Source organism: Stegodyphus dumicola, chromosome 2 (assembly GCF_044657685.1).
Source record: "Stegodyphus dumicola isolate Sdum_Otavi_A_Nest chromosome 2, ASM4465768v1".
Lineage (NCBI taxonomy): Eukaryota > Metazoa > Arthropoda > Arachnida > Araneae > Eresidae > Stegodyphus > Stegodyphus dumicola.
This window is the reverse complement of record NC_140769.1, coordinates 196,629,579-196,647,863: the sequence shown is the minus strand read 5'-3', so window position 1 is coordinate 196,647,863 and position 18,285 is coordinate 196,629,579. Positions and strand designations below refer to the sequence as shown.

Here is an 18,285-nt window from a genome sequence, read left to right as displayed (position 1 = left end):
ATATATGTATATATCTTGGTAATTGCCTAAGTCATCTGTGCTTCAATCTGGCTCTGCCCTTCTTATAAAATAAAAATCGCATGTGAGAAATGTGTGTTATTATTTGTTTAAAAGGACATATTGTAAGCTGCTATTGGAAAGAAAAAGTAAATATAATTAGTCATTTGTATTAAATATAGAGGAGAGAAATGTTAGTATGACTAAAAAGGCCTCTGTTTAGTTCATATAAACAATTACTTGTATCTAACCAGTGGAGAGCTATAAAGATTTGAACAAAGGATTCATACACTATCCTATAAAGACAAAATAATTTTTTTTCTAATACTATGTTTTACTTTTTACAGCAACAAAAAAAGACAAGTCAGTATGCAGGAATAGAAATCATTTAAAAATTAAAACAAATAACAAAATATTAGAGATTAAAACTGAAGTTTGATAACAATCATCAGTGCCCAGTCTTAAAAAATCCAACTTACAAGTTGATTAATAAAACATATTTATCATTCAATGCAAAATGCTTGCATAGAGCTGGGTGACTTGTCCAAATAGCAAGAGTTATACACTGCATGCTCTCATGTTCCAAAAACAGTCGATTTTTTTTTCAACATATTGATCTTTACTACAGTTATTTAATTTTTCTTGATTTTGGTTGTGGATTTGAGATAAACAGAAGCAAATTTATCAAGAAAAATTCCAACATAATTCTTTTCATGAGCAGTTTTCTACCAAATCTTCTAATTCTAAGCATGATGGTCGGAGCTCTGATTTGGGTATTAAAATTGTTTTTTTGCAGTTGTATGCATTTTTTATGAAGTCAGACTAAAATAAAATTGAATACTACTGGTATACATAAATGCCAGTTTTATTGGAATGCAATCTAGAAAGACATGCATACCAAATGAATAAGAAATCACATGACTGGTATAGTATATAGTAAGTTATTTGCACATGCAAGTATGTTCAGAGCACATATTGCTTTCCACGCAGGTGATACTCAAAAGGTATATTAAAATATGCATGTTAATCACACTAAAGGGAAACCACATGAACAAGTCACATGCAGACATCATTAAAATAAGCATGTTTACACACACTGGGGAAAAACTATATAAATGCAATGTTTGCAAATCATCCGCACATTGAAGTGCATTAAAAGGACAATTACTTATCCATAACAATAAGAAATGACATGAATATATATTTGTAACCTGTTATTCACAGTTAAATAGTGTGTTAGAAACATATTTTTACCCTTACTAGTTAGAAATCATAAACATGTGCTAAATATAGCAGTTCATCTAAATTCAAAGGTCATTTAGCAATTGCTTATTTACTCTCATGAAGAAACACACGAAAATGTTATATGCAATAAATCATTTGCATGCAAGAGTGACTTAGCTAAGGAATGCTGCCTTTACAAGGGAATCTCTCAAATTTAATCTTCAAATGTTTGATGTTGCATGACTTCTGTTTTATATTAATCACCATAATACCAAGTACCTCCGACTTTAAGATGATCTCGTTAGAATCGCAAGGCTGAAGCTGGACAGACAACTAAGATAATGGTAATGGTATCGCTGCTTGCAAGCTGATGTGTAGGTCCAGAATGCCCCCTTTTTTTAATAATTTTGGTATGACTCCAGGATTGCGTTTTATGCTAATTTTGGTTGTCTGTTTGCATTCGGTGATCCAATGTTTACCTCATGTGTTAACTGTATGTTTCCATTTCCCTCTTTGCATTTGTACATTTTCTTTTAGTGTCTGCTACTTATTTTTTTAACACGAGTGCATTATGTCACTTATTTCAATGGTCTTATCAATTTCAACAACATTTCTTTTATTTACACAAAATAATTTCTATCTTTGGATACATTTTACATTGTTACTATCAGTCTTTAAATCATATTCGAAAAAAAAAAAAAATTGGGGATCAGGGAAGAATATATAAGTAAATACAGTATACCTTTATGTATCCTGGTAACTACCTAGGTCAACTGTGTTTCAATCTGGCCCTGCTCTTCACATAAAATAAAAAATCAAATGTGAGAAATGTGAGTTACTATTTGTTTAACAGGGCATATTTTAAGCTCCTATTAGAAAGAACAGATACATTTCAAGTTATTTCTGTTAAATATAAAAGAAAGAAATTTAAAGACCTTTGAAATGAAAAGACCTTTGTTTAATTCATGTCAACAATTACTTCTATTCATCCAGTGGGGAACTATGAAGATTTGATCAGAGGATTCAGGCATTATCCTATAAAGACAAAATGTCTTTTCTAATAATATATTTTACTTTTCACAGCAACAGAAAAATAAACCAATCAGCATGGAAGAATAGAAAACATTTTATAATTAAAACAAATCACATAATGTTAGAGATTATAAGTTATGTTTGATAATAATCCTCAATGCCCAGTCTTAAAAATTCCAACTTACAAGTTAATTAATAAAACACTTATATTGATCATTCAATGCAAAATGCTTGCATAGAGCTCGTTGAATTCTCCATATAGCAAGTGTATAAACTGCATGTCCTCATATTCCAAAAACACAATGGTTTTGGCTGTGGATTTGAGATAAACAGGAATAAGTTTATCAAAAAAAATTTCCAAAAAAATTCTTTTTATGAACATTTCTCTACCAAATCTTCAAATTATAAACAATGTGGTCCGAGTTTCGATTTGGGTAGTAAAGTTGTTTTTTGAGGTTTGCATTTTTAAGAGGTAACACTGTGATAAATCTGAACACTACTGGTATACATAAAATGACAGTTTCATTGGAATGCACTCTATTGCCTATTTGGGAATAAAAGTTTTCTCTGCAATACGTGTTGACTTGCATTTCTTCATTTATTTTCTAAAAGATTTTGAGTTAAAGAAAAAAAAAAAACAACACTTTTTAAAATTAATTATTTATAACTCACTCATACGAAAAATGTATTACATAACTGTATTCTTAAAGAACAATACATATTCTTCTGATTTTAGCTTATGTCAACTAAAATCAAACAACAGTTATAAAAGGAGGAGGAAACAAAAAGAATATGTTTGCTTTTTCTGTCTGACAGAAGAATGCTCAACTACACAGTACACTAATTTCAAATTTATATTTTATTGGAACTTACTTTCCTGAATACAGGACAGAGGGGAAAAAAATATTCATTTACATGTAACCATGCGAATCGCATATAAAATGTGAAATTCTTAATTTACTTCAAAGGTTTCTTTCCATCGAAAACATGTCTTATTATTTTTTAAATGGTTTAAATATGGATTTGCGGCTCTCGAACATTCATGAAATCTACTATGAGGCTCCTGTCGTCATGAAGTCTGGCCACCCCAGGTATATATAGTAAGTTATTTGCACATGCAAGTATGTTAAAGGCGTATATTGCTTTCCAAACAGTTAAGAAACAACATGAGTGTGTTCGTGTCATTTATACTCAAAAGTCGTATTAAAACACGCATCTTAATCACACACGAACAAGTTGTATGCGATAAAATATTTGTATCATTAAAATAAAATTGTTTACACACACTGGGGGCTACTTACATGAATGCAATGTTTGTAAATCATCTGCACACACAAGTGCATTAAAGAGACAAATACTTATCCAGTAACAAAGAAAAATGACATGAATGTGATATTTGTAACTAGGTATTCACAATTAAATGTGTGTTAGAAACACACATATTTTTACCCACACTGGTGAGAAATTGCTATATTTAGCACACATGTGCTAAATATAGCAGTTCATTTAAATTCAAAGGTCATTTAGCAATACATGTGCTTATTTACTCTCATGAAAAAGTTATATGCAATAAATAATTTTCACTCATGAATGAATTAGCTAGGGAGTAAAAAATGCTGGCTTTGCAAGGAGATCTCTCATATTTAATCTTCAAATGTTTCATGCTGCATGACTTTTGTTCTTGTGAAACTTTTGCTGAACCACGCTTTTATACTAACCACCATAACGCCATTTCTTGCAAACTGTAAATACAAATAAGAAAATATCTAGAATTACAAAATAAGCTTACTTTTAAGTTCTGAAATATTATTTGAATTTTCAAAACTGAACACAATGTAAAGCCAACAATTAAAGTCGAGAAGTTATCCAAATTGGTGTACAAATATTTTTAATTCATTTTTTAAATCTGGAATACAACACAATATAATTCTGATTTAAACTTATCAAAAACACAAAACTGTAATTAAACTTTATTAAGGTTCACTAGAAAGTATGAAATTGTGCATTGTATGGATATTTACCTAAAGCGGAATTTGGATGGAAATTAAGATTATAGATTTGTAAATAGATAAAAAATAAATAGAATAAGAAAAAGAAGCTGAAACAGAACATTTAAAAATGACTGATGAATAACATTTTGAATAACTCTAGAGTTCCATTTGATTAAATGAAATTTAAAAAAAAATTCTGTAAGTATTTTCATTTAAAATTAAATTACACTGAATTACCTAAACTCATATACCCCATCATATTATTTATTTAAATATGATTTATAATATAAAAAGACATTTTCCTTGTAATCAAATAATTATACATACAGTACAAAGTGTTTAATCCGGACCTCAAAGCTACAAACTTTCTGCGCATGCGTAGCGCTTACGAATTTTATTTATAAAACGAATATTTTAAAGGCGTTTAATGTGTAATGGACGGTATAAGGTAGGCTAAAATTATCTAATTATCTATTTCAGTTAATGTTGCAGATTGCTTTGTTCCTTAATCTTTGGATTGGATCCAGTTTATTATTTTTTGCAGACTGTAAGAGCTATTTTATAAAAGTAAACTTGAACTTTCGATTATGTCAAATAGAATTTCCGAATCTGGAGCTCCCAAAGGATCGTACAAAACGAAAGTCTGTAGTCTGTTTCGATGTCCATCAAACAAAAAGTGGAATTGCTGCAAAAAATGGATAAAGACATGAAGAATGTGACAGAGAGGTTAGTGAAAACGAAAAAATTTCGATTGACAAGTTAGTCAGTATTCTCGGCACAGATATTAACGGGACTTGAACAGCGGAACTTTGTAACTGAACAAAAAATTATGTCTGCTTTATAGAATTAAAGAGAAAGTATTAACACATAAAACGAAGCAACTGAAACAACTTACATTGAAAGAAATGTTTAATAAAGTAAAGAAATAACTATTAAGCTTTTTTTTTTTTTAATTTTGATACCCTTTAGATCATAATTGCTTTTTATTTCATAAATTACGGTTTCATATTTTAGTACTTTTCTGTTTTGCTTGCGCAAAACTCTCCAAGCAGACTTTCTTGCCGACATCATACAGTACACACATAAAAAATGTTAACAAATGTTAATTCTAAGAATTTTTTATTTTGAAGGCATAAACATTTTAATATGGTTTAAAATTTTCTAAAAATACATTAATTTAAGAATTTACTATGCTTTCATGGTTCTACATCCTGTTCGCCGTTCAAATCACGTGACCCCAAGTGATCTCATCTCACGTAAACTACACTACAAAAATCTAATTCTCTCCGCAGTTATCTACATTAATTTCAACTTAAATCTTAATTTGGAATACAAGTTTAAATGCAACAATTATTTCAATTCCTACGAATAGCTTACTCAGAAATTATGTAAACCGCAGTGCTTTACTTCGCTAGTGCATTCTCATTAGAATTTAAGAATTTAACAATTGATTTTGCCTTTTCTATATTTTTGCCTTCGGGTGAGCAGTGTGATTGCATTCTAATTGACTTAATTACCGTGAATGGTCTTAGGGCTAAAAATTTAACTACAGTCAAAAGTCTTTAATCCGGACTCATCGGGACGATTCCGGGTTATAGATCATCAGTTTATATCTGGTAAGATGGCAGAAATTATAAAATTAAAAATACGAAACCGTAATTTATAAAATAAAGAGCAATTATGAGAGGGTATAAAAATTTACAAAAAAAGAAAGCTTAATATTTATTTGTTTACTTTATTAAACACTTCTTTCAACGTGCGCATGCATAAATCAGACATTACACATAGTCAATATATGAAAATTGAAACCAGAAATTTATTTGATGCGTATTCGTGATATTTATAATGACGAGGAAATTGCTTTAAATTATATCAAAGTACATCTAGATGAAACACTACATTTAGTGAGGAATTATAAGCCAAATAAAATAAAAACATCTGCCCTGAAGATGAGGATAGTGCTGACAGATCAACTTCCAGTTCATTGCGCGCGGCGACGTCCCCCCCCACCCGCAGATCAGCGTGAAATTGATAAACAGATTTCGGAATGGTTAGAGATACAAATCATCTCTCTGTCACTTTCTTCATGCCTTTATCCATTTTTTGCAGCAATTCCACTTTTTGTTTAATGGACATCAAAACATGCTTTCGCTTTGTAGATCCTTTGGCTGCTCCAGAATTGGAAACTCTTTTTGACATAATCAAAAGTTCAAGCTTACTTTTTATAAAATTGCTCTAACAGTCTGCAAAAAATAATAAGCCGGATCCAATTCGATGATTAAGGAACAACGCAATCTGCAACATTAACTGAAATAGATAATTAGATAATTCTACCTTAGCTTATACCATTAGTTATACATTAAACATGCATGCGTAAACGTATTATGTGCATGTGTAAACGCATTAGTGCATTTGCACATGTGCAGAAAGTTTGTACCTTTGAGGTCTGGATTATAGATCATTCCGGATTATGGACGTCCGGATTAAAGACTTTTGACTGTATGCCAGTATTGAAAGAAACAATCAATCTGATAAGAAATGGCTGCGACTTGTTTTGAAAATGAGGCATAAAAGGTTATCAGTGAAGATATTCCATTTGGCATCATTTTACCATTATTGGTGACTTTATCATTTGCACTGGCAAAATGGAGGAAAAGTACCCATATTTTTAATTGTATAATTTCTGCATGTCATCTTACCAGATTTAAATTAATGATCTATAATCCGGAAAAATCCCTAGTCTGGAATCCCGACGAGTCCAGATTATAGAATTTGTACTGTATAATAGTAAATAACTATCTAAGATTGATATTTTAATTTAGATGAAAGGTTAATTTCAGATAATATTTTTTATTATTATAATTTATATAAAAAATGCTAAACATTACTGAATAGAAGCATAAGAGTAAATAACTATTCCAGATCATTATAATAATTCATATAAAAATTGCTAAACGTAACTGAATGGATGCCTGCATCGCTATTTGCTACCCAGTTATTGCTCAAGCATAATTTCATCTCGTTGGTTGTTCAAACATAATTTTCTTTAATGAATGATGAGTTTTCTTTGAACAAATTCTTGGTAAAGTGCAGAACTGCCAACTTATTTGTTTGCCGCTTTTTACAAGGATAAAAACAATTGGAATTTTGTCAATTTTCTTTTACTTTTTAAGTGAAAATAGGTCGATGTGTACATAGGTAACGTCAAGGGTGTGCACAGTGCGATTTTTGAGCAATTCTGGGATTTTCGTTTTTAAGTGAAAATAGTTCGGCGTGTACATGGATACCGAGTATGTGCAATTCTTAAAAACGCATCAAGCAGTGGGTGATTCTGCACTTCATCCAAAATTCTATTGCAGACTTTTCGTCATGGGCAATTCCCAAATTGTTAAATCCATAGGATATCAAAAAAGGATTTAAAAATTAAACTAGTATTTCAATGCGATCTTAAGAAATACAGAACTATATAAACTTATGCAATCTGAAATCACCCAGTACGCTAGATTTGGTGTGCTGTTAAATGGGCGACTTTGCTAGATTTGGTGCTTTTGCGCATACATTTTCGCTGCAATTTTTTTTACAGTCTGCAAAATGGAATAGTACCAAAAATTCTTTTGCACAGACAGCTGCCATTTAATAAGATTAGAAGTATTTTTGCAACTTTTGGTACAGGTGTTGAATGAAGAGAAAGTAAAGAGAACATAAACATGGGTAAAAGTATATTTACAGGTAATCTCTTGACAAAAGATGGCCATTTTTGGCGGTACATGGATACCAAGTTTGTTCAAATCTTTGACTTGTTATTTTGGCTTTGAGTAGCGACAAAAATTATTTTAACACCAAAAATCGCTGCTACCAAAGACAAAATAACAAGTCAAAGAATAGCACAAACTCGGTATCTAACTACATATTAACCTATTTTCGCTTTAAAAAATATCAGAGAATCTCAAACTTGGCATTGTGCACTCCCTTGACTTGGCAATAAATTAAACAAAAACTTTATGATAATACAAGGGGAACCCTTCAGTCTACCCTAACCTAAACATGTTAAGAGACCAACTTTTAGAATCAAAAATAAAAAATTCAAATAATTTTGTTTTCAATGTGCTTTGAAAAATTCTCCAAAAAATAAGATATTCATCAAAAATTTCTCACAAAATATGACCATTAAATGATAATGCCAAGAAGACTTGATCATTTTGTCACACATTTTAGGAATCGTATGCCTTTAAATCCTGAGTAAGCGAGTTCTAAAATCGAAAAGACACCCCTACAATCTCTGTGCGAGCAAACAGACACGAGACTTGTGAATTTTGAAAAGAAAAGGAAAGAAATCAGAAAAGTGTAAAGTGAATTTTACAGAGAAAACTGATACGCATTTAACTATACAGAAACAATTACACAGTATACAGTTCTCATGAAAAAATATTAAAGAAGAGAAATGAAACTAATCTTAAAATAATTACAGCAACATTTTTGCCTTTGCTCAGTACTTCCAAAACCTCCATACTTTCCGAAGCACCTAGCAAAAAAGCTACTGACATTTATTAATTATTTTTTTTTTAAACATATGTGCTTTATAGCATTTATTATTTTATTTTATTTTTCAGAGACAAACTATTCCTAAGTTCCTAAAATGGAAAACAATTTCATCTTACAATATGATAGCAGAAAATCAACTGAATTACTTTAGCTTTCTTTCACTATTACATGAAAAAAATATCAAAGTTTTCAAAATAAATATCTATCATGCATCGATTTCTTACCTGCAGAGATATGAGGTTACACAAATTTCTTCTTATACACACTACACACGTGATGTCACTGATCTTAATATGTCCAAGATTTGACTGAAATGTCAGAGATTTCATATCACCTTTCTAACAATGCAATGGAACATTGCACTAATTTTGTAAATTTTATACACTAACACATTTGATACTGGAGCCGAATAGGCATGGTCTTTAGTACATTTTCAGGATGAGTGGAAATACCTAATATAGTTTTCATGACAGGTACCAAGAATGGTATTACTATCTGTAATGGCATGGTTATAATACGTAACTATGTGAAATTCAGAAACAGTTTAAAGCAAAACACAAATAATTTGCAGCATACATATTGGATGAAACATTTAGCCACCATTTAGAATTTCAGTTTTTGAAGTTCTTATCCAGACTTCATTATGCAGCAGATATAAACACTGAACACTTATTATCATGTAAAAATATATTGAATATTTAATCTTGTGGAAACAAATAAATGGTTTATAATTTTTTTCATCAAATGTGAATTTCTGTTTCTTCTACAGGCTTACTACTATGCTTTACACTATTCAGATTTGCCTATCTGATTTCCAAGAATTTTGCTATACGAATATTCTGTCAACCCATGAAAAAATTCCAGACATGACCTCAAATTAGATTTTCTAGCTGCAGAGACAAGTGCTTACTGCAAAAGCATGTGAAAGGTGTTTCTAACATATGTTCAAAACACTGGATATAACATATATGTTTTTGTCATCGCTCTAAATGGCTCGTTACACACATAACATTTATCTCTTATGCTTATATCCATATTTAAATCCTCTTCATGAAAACGAATTAACATTTAGGTTGATCTTTACATTATGGTAACTTGGCGATTTTTTGGCAAAAATTTGGCAACCAACTCTCCTACAGCAACCCTCTATTTTCTTTTCCCCGCCGCCATTTTGCCTTCACGAAGTAAAGACATATTTCTTTTATTTTTATCTACTGAACACTTCTTCCAACAATCTACTAGCCGAATTACACTTATGCTAGAAATTTTATCAAACAAAACTGCTTAATCATGACAAATATTCACTGCAAAATTGGGAAAAAGTGCACAATACCATACTCTTTACGCGTTTTTCAAAATAACACACATAAACAATGTACACGCCGACTTATTTTTACTTAAAAAAACATCCCAGAATTGCACAAAAATGGCATTGCGCACACTCTTCACTATATCCATGTACACTGCTTTTTTCTCATAAATTAGAAAAATTTCACGAAAATACATGACAATTTTCTCAATCTTTAAACCCGGTAAAAAGAACATATATGAAATTACCTGATCGCGAAAAAGTATTTACCCTTTACAAATATGAACATTTCCACATATAAAATATATAAAATATCAAAAACTTTTACCTCTAAATCATCTATTACATTATACACGTCACCAACGAATTCATACCGCAAGCACTACAAATACTTAGTATCAAATATTTAAATTATTTCCATGCACGTTTACTTCAACTTAAATGTATACCAAATTCCTACAAACATAAAATTCACAAAATAACTATCATTTAATTAAAATATCACTAAACCATGTACACGTCGATTTATTTTTACTTAAAAAAACATCCCAGAATTACACAAAAATGGCATTGCGCACACTCTTCACTATATCCATGTACACTGCTTTTTTCTCATAAATTAGAAAAATTTCACGAAAATACATGACAATTTTCTCAATCTTTAAACCCGGTAAAAAGAACATATATGAAATTACCTGATCGCAAAAAAGTATTTACCCTTTCCAAATATGAACATTTCCACATATAAAATAAATAAAATATCCAAAAACTTTTACCTCTAAATCATCTATTATATTATAAACGTCACCAACGAATTCATACCGCAACCATTACAAATACTTAGTGTCAGATATTTAAATTATTTCCATGCACGTTTACTTCAACTAAAACGTATACCAAATTCCTACAAACATAAAATTCACAAAATAACTGTCATTTCAATAAATATAATTAAATTCAAAAACACTACTTAAAATATAAATGAGCACATACATTAAATTAATAAAAATTACCTTACAATCCCAATTACTTTAAACTAAATCATTGCTAATAACAATTTTCCCAATAATACCAAATTCCTTTCCACCTTACATTTAGAACAATGCATAAAAATAATATCCTCAAATAATTAAAAATACTAACTTACCTAATCTTCTTCAGAATCTTGATTACGTGGCGGATACACTTTTCTAATTCATTCAATAAAATTATTGAAAGATTTTTTCTGCGAATTTTTCCTCCATACTTCCTCCGCTAAATAAAAAGCAAACTTCTCTTTATCACAATGCCTAAACACCCATTTCGAATTCACTTTAGTTAGGGCCATGGGATCCAAAAATTAACCAACACTGTTTCACACAACACAGAATAAAGCTAAACACAAAATTTCCATATTTTTTCCCGATTAAAGAACCATAATTCGTCCATTAATATCACATGACATATCCCATGGTCTCTCATTTCCCTCACGCAAAATAATGCGTAATCGGAACTGAGTACTGCTCACATTATTACCAAAGTCCCAGGTAGTAACCTTTACCGCCTCCAAAATGTCGCCAAACTACCAGTTACCATATTGTAAAGATCAACCAACATTTATATACCACACACACAAATTTTCTCTCCGGTGTGAATAAGCATATGATATTTCTCTGCTGTGTGAATACACATACACATGTTTAAATAACTTATTAAGTGGATTTCACACATAAAAGGTTTCTCTCCTACGTGAATAAGCATATCTTTGTTCAAACTACCCTTTTCACGAAAGGTATTCTTACATATTTCACACATATAATGTTTCTATCGTGTGTGAATATGCATATGTAAACTAACTTTTTGATTAAATGATTCTTTACATAACATATATAAGGTTCCTCTCCTGTGTGAATCAGTATATGCTTATTTAAATTACCCTTTTCACTAAACAACTTCTTACATACTTCACATATATAAGGTTTCTCACCTGTGTGAACTAACAGGTGCTTATTTAAACTACTCTTTTGACTAAAAGTCTACTTACATACTTCACACATATACGGTTTTGCACCTGTGTGAATGAGCATCTGCTGGTTTAAATGACCCTTTTCCCTAAACATCTTACATACTTCACATATATCAGGTTTCTCATCTGTGTGAATAAACAGGTGCTTATTTAAACTCTTTTTCCTAAATGCCTTCTTACATACTTCACACATATTAGGTTTCTCACCTGTGTGAATAATCATATGCAGGTTTAAATTAACTTAGCTAAATGTCGTTTTACATACATCACACATATAAGGTTTCTCACCTGTGTCAATAAGCAGATGCATATTTAAACTATTTTATTCACTAAACGTCTTCTTACATACTTCGCACATATAAGTTTTCTCGCCTGTGTGAACTAACAGGTGCTTGGTTAAATAACATTTGCAAGTAAATAATTTCATACATACTTCACACACGTGAGGTTTCTCTCCTGTATGAATACACAGATGGTTAAATTAGATTTTTTACTAAACGTCTTCTTACATACTTCACACATATAAGGTTTCTCTCCTGTGTGAATACGCATATGTACGTTTAAACGAAATTTTCGGATAAATGATTTCTTGCATACTTTACACATATAAAGTTTCTCTGCTGTGTGAATAAGCATATGCCTGTTTAAAATAAATTTTCGATTAAATGACTTCTTACATACTTCACAATTATAAGGTTTCTCACCTGTCTGAGTAAGCAGATGTTTATTTAAACTACTTTTGTCACTAAATTCCTTCCTACATACTTCGCACATATAAGGTTTCACACCCGTGTGAATACGCATATGGATGCTTGAAGAACTTTTTTGATTAAAATATTTCTTACATACTTCACATATATAAGGTTTCTCACCTGTGTGAACAAACAGGTGCTTATTTAAACTACTCTTTTGACTAAAAGCCTTCTTACATACTTTACACCTATAAGGTTTCTCACCTGTGTGAATAAGGATATGACTTTTTAAATTACCCTTTCCACTAAACATCTTCTTACATACTTCACATATATAAGGTTTCTCATCTGTGTCAATAAACAGGTGCTTATTTAACCTCTTCTTTTTCCTAAATGTCTTCTTACATACTTCACACATATAAGGTTTCTCACCTGTGTGAATAAGCATATGGCGGTTTAAATTACTTTTATCCCTAAATGTTGTTTTACATACTTCACATATATAAGGTTTCTCATCTGATCTTTGGAAAATGGCAACAGGTAGTTTGGCGACATTTTGGAGGCAATAAAGGTTACTACCTAGGACTTTGGTAATAATGTGAGAAGTACTCAGTTCCGATTACGCATTATTTCGTGCGAGGGAAATGAGAGATCATGAGATATGTCATGTGACATTAATGGACGAATCACTGTTCTTTAATCGGAAAAGGGGGTAAATTTGTAAAAATATCTGCTGTACAGCATTAGTTTCATTCTATGTTCTGTGAAACAGTGTTGTTTAATATTTGGATCCCGTGGCCCTATAAAAAGTAAATCCGAAATTTTTATTGCGTTTATGTGTAATTGAAAAGAATTGATTAATTGCGGATACGTATGAATGTCCAACATGTGGGTATGAAATGAGATTGTGTGAAAGGAAGGATATTACAGATACATTTGAATGGCGGTGCAAGAAATCTGGTGAAAATGGACATTTTGTGATCCGCCATGCACTCAAGATTCTGTAGAAGATTAGGTAAGTTAGTATTTTTAATTATTTGAGGATATTATTTTTATGCATTGTTGTAAATGTAAGGTGGAAAGGAATTTGGTATTATTGGGAAAATTGTTATTAGCAATGATTTAGTTTAAAGTAATTAGGATTGTAAGCTAATTTTTATTAATTTAATGTATGTGCTTATTTATATTTTAAGTAGTGTTTTTTAATTTAATTATATTTTAATTTAATGATCGTGATTTTGAGAGTTATATATTTGTAGTATTTTGGAATACGTTTGAGTAGAAGTAAATGTGCATGGAAAGAATTTAAGTATTTGACACTAAGTATTTAGAACCATTTTTAATGTTTTGTTATAGATTCGTTCGTGACGTTTATAATAGATAATTTAGAGGTAAACATTTTTGGATATTTTATTTATTTTATATGTTCATCTTTGGAAAGGGTATATACTTTTTTGCGATCAGGTAATTTCATATATGTCCTTTTTATCGAATTTAAAGATTCACAAAATTTTCATGCATTTTCGTGAAATTTTTCCAATTTATGAGAAAAAAGCAGTGCACATGGATATAGTGAAGAGTGTGTGCAATGCCATTTTTGTGCAATTCTGGGATGTTTTTTTAAGTAAAAATAAGTTGATGTGTACATGGTTTAATTATATTTTAATTAAATGATAGTTATTTTGTGAATTATATGTTTGTAGCAATTTGGTATACGTTTGAGTGGAAGTAAACGTGCATGGAAATAATTTAAATATTTGACACTAAGTATTTGTAACCATTTTTAATGTTTTGTTATGAATTCGTTGGTGATGTTTATAATAGATAATTTAGAGGTAAAAGTTTTTTGATATTTTATTTACATTATACGTGGAAATGTTCATTCTTGGATAGGGTATATACTTTTTCGCGATCAGGTAATTTCATATATGTGCTTTTTACCGAGTTTAAAGATTCACAAAATTTTCCTGCATTTCCGTGCAAATTTTTGTAATTTATGAGAAAATAGCAGTTTAGACGGATAAAGTCAAGAGTGTGCGCAATGCCATTTTTGTGTAATTCTGGGATGTTTTTTTAAGTAAAAATAAGTCGACGTGCACATGGTTAATGTGTATGTGCTATTCTGAAAAACGCGCAAGGAGTTTGCAATTGTGCACTTTTTCCCAATTTCGCAGTTAATATTTGTCATGATTAAACAGTTTTGTTACATAAAATTTCTAGCATAAGTGTAATTCGGCTAGTAGACTGTTGGAAAAAGTGTTGAGTAAATAAAAAGGAAAGAAACATGTCTTTACTTCATGAAGACAAAATGGCGGCGAAAAAAAAATAGAGTGTTGCTCTAGCAAAGTTGTTCGCCAAAAAATCGCCAAGTTACCATAATCCAAAGATTAACTGGTTTCTCTCCTGTGTGAATAAGCATAAATGTTTAAACAATGCTTTTCACTAAATGTCTTCTTATACACTTAACACATATAAGTTTTCTCACCTCTGTGAATGCAGATGCTTAAGCAACCCTTTCGATTAAATGATTTCTTGCATACTTCATACATATAAGGTTTCTCTGCTGTGTGAATATGCATATGCCTCTTTAAAATACCTTTTTTATTAAATGACTTCTTACATACTTCACACAAAAAAAAAGGTTTCTCACCTGTATGAGTAAGCAGATGCTTATTTAAACTACTTTTGTTACTAAATGCCTTCTTACATACTTCGCACATATAAGGCTTTTCACCTGTGTGAATACGCATATGCATGCTTAAAGAACTTTTTTGATTAAATGATTTCTTACATACTTCACACATGTGAGGTTTCTTTCCTGTGTGAATACGCATATGCCGCTTTAAACTACCCTTTCCACTAAACGTCTTCTTACACACTTCACACATATAGGGTTTCTCTCCTGTGTGAATACGCAGATGAATATTTAATTTACCCTTTTGACTAAACGTCTTCTTACATACTTCACACATATAAGGTTTCTCTCCTGTGTGAATAAGCATATGCATATTTAAACAATGCTTGTCACTAAATGTCGTCTTACACACTTCGCACATATAAGGTTTCTCACCTGTGTGAGTAAGCAGATGCTTGGTTAAGCAACCTTTTTGATTAAATGATTTCTTACATACTTCACACATGTGAGGTTTCTCTTCTGTGTGAATGCACATATGCCTCTTTAAACTACCCTTTTCACTAAAAGTCTTCTTACATACTTCACACATATAAGGTTTCTCACCTGTGTGAGTAAGCAGATGCTTATTTAAAATTCTTTTGTCACTAAATGCCTTCTTACATACTTCGCACATATAAGGTTTTTCACCTGTGTGAATACGCATATGCTTCTTTAAAGTACTCTTTTCACTAAACGTCCTCTTACACACTTCACACAAATAAGGTTTCTCTCCAGTGTGAATAAGCACATGCTTCATTTAACTACCCTTTGCCCTAAACATCTTCTTACATACTTCACATATATAGGGTTTCTCATCTGTGTGAATAAACAGGTGCTTATTTAAAGTCCTCTTTTCCCTAAACGTCTTCTTACATACTTCACACATATAAGGTTTCTCACCTGTGTGAATAAGCATATGCTGTTTTAAATTACCTTTTCCCCTAAATGTCGTTTTACATACTTTACACATATAAGGTTTCTCTCCTGTGTGAATAAGCACATGCCTGTTTAAACAACGCTTTTCACTAAACGTCTTCTTACATACTTTACACATATAAGGTTTCTCACCTGTGTGAATACGCTTATGCATGCTTAAAGAACTTTTTTGATTAAATAATTTCTTACTTACTTTACACATGTGAGGTTTCTCTCCTGTGTGAATACGCAGATGTTTCTTTAAATTACTTTTTCCGTTAAATGTCTTCTTACATACAAGTTACCTGGGTGAATACGCAAATGCTTGGTTAAACAACCTTTTCAAGTAAATGATTTCATACATACTTCACACACGTGAGGTTTCTCTTCTATATGAATATGCAGATGGTTGGTTAAATTAAATTTTTTACTAAACGTCTTCTTACATACTTCACACAGATAAGGTTTCTGTCCCGTGTGAATACGCAGATGGTTGATTAAATTACTTTTTCCATTAAACATCTTCTTACATACTTCACACAGATAAGGTTTCTATCCTGTGTGAATATGCATACGAGTTTTTTTATTAAATTATTTCTTGCATATTTTACACATGCCATGTTTCTTTCTTAGGTGAATGAGCATATGCATATTTAAATGAACTTCTAGTTTAAATGAACTTAAAGGATTTTTTATTGATTTAAATGAAATGATACTTCACACCTTGATGCTTGTTACATAAATCTATAATCTATCTACACTAAGAGCTTATTAGATAAATCAGGATGATGTTTATGCTCTGCAATAATGCAAAATAAGACAGTTAACTGAATTTCACCCCAAACTACAACTGGATACTACACAATTATTTTCAGTGGCTTGCATAGTTACTTTAATTAAAATATTATGACATATTGTTCATGAGACTTACCTAATGTACTGCATAAGCTTGGCTCTGTTTTCAGGCAAAAAACCAATTTGTTACATTACACAGAAACAGGATTTCTGGCTCAAAAATATTTACATAATTTGGTGTTAATTTACGCAATTCATCATATATGCTTCATTATTATTACACATAAAGTTTTGTTTCTTCTAGATTTCTTAGTGCTTAACAGGGGTTTTCATCCGCAGAAAATGCTAAATGCTAAATAATATCACATTTCACGTCACTGCGAAGTCCACATCGCTAAGTGTATGCTAGAAACAAAACTTCACTTTAGTTTGCAACACAAACAGCTCATTTATTTTTTCATATGTCAGATAGACACACACAAAAATAAAAACTCCTTCCTCGCTTCGTTCATGTGGAAGTTTGGTACACAGGGAATGTTAAACACCGTTCTGACTCCTATTAGATCAATATTTATGTGTGGCCTTGGCTACTAATGTTTAAAATTAATTTATGATTAGTAACAGCATGAATTATATACAAATAGCTTAGTTTATTGCTTTTTATTTTCCAGCTATCGGCGACACTACGAGCAACGTTTTGAAAACAAAACCTAGTAATCATGAATCAGAACTAGAACTAGTTGCCATTCATCATAAAAAAAATTTAAATATAAATATGAACTACTTATTGCCATTCGGCATAAAAGAAATATAAATATGAATGTTAACAAAATATTAAAGTTAATTTTATAAAATAATTAAACACATGAACAAATAAATGAAATAAAAAATAATTATTTCTCATGCAATAACTGAGCCACTACACTACTCCCCCACCAGTAACTAAGTTACGTTACGAAGATGGAGAAATAGGTAGAAACTAGTATTGCAGTGTTAGGGGCAAATTCAAGTGCAACGCTCTGATAAATTGCAAATGTTAGCTCGCAAGAGGCGTTCCTGCTATCGGCTGCTAAAGTCGAATTCAAGTGCAACGCTTTACCGCTCTGGTA

General features: G+C 30.9%; 1 long non-coding RNA gene and 1 pseudogene across 2 annotated transcripts; both read right to left on the bottom strand.

Annotated features, from left to right (window-relative positions):
• Positions 1–846: 846 nt before the first annotated feature.
• Positions 847–17,916, bottom strand: LOC146998785 (uncharacterized). Its single transcript, XR_015039703.1, has 2 exons — positions 17,313–17,916; positions 847–2,256 (listed from the first exon to the last, which is right to left on the bottom strand). It is a non-coding gene; the product is annotated as an uncharacterized LOC146998785 (long non-coding RNA).
• Positions 3,094–16,738, bottom strand: LOC146998786 (uncharacterized; annotated as a pseudogene). Its single transcript, XR_015039702.1, has 3 exons — positions 15,443–16,738; positions 9,011–13,224; positions 3,094–3,995 (listed from the first exon to the last, which is right to left on the bottom strand). The product of XR_015039702.1 is annotated as an uncharacterized LOC146998786 (transcript).
• Positions 17,917–18,285: the final 369 nt, after the last annotated feature.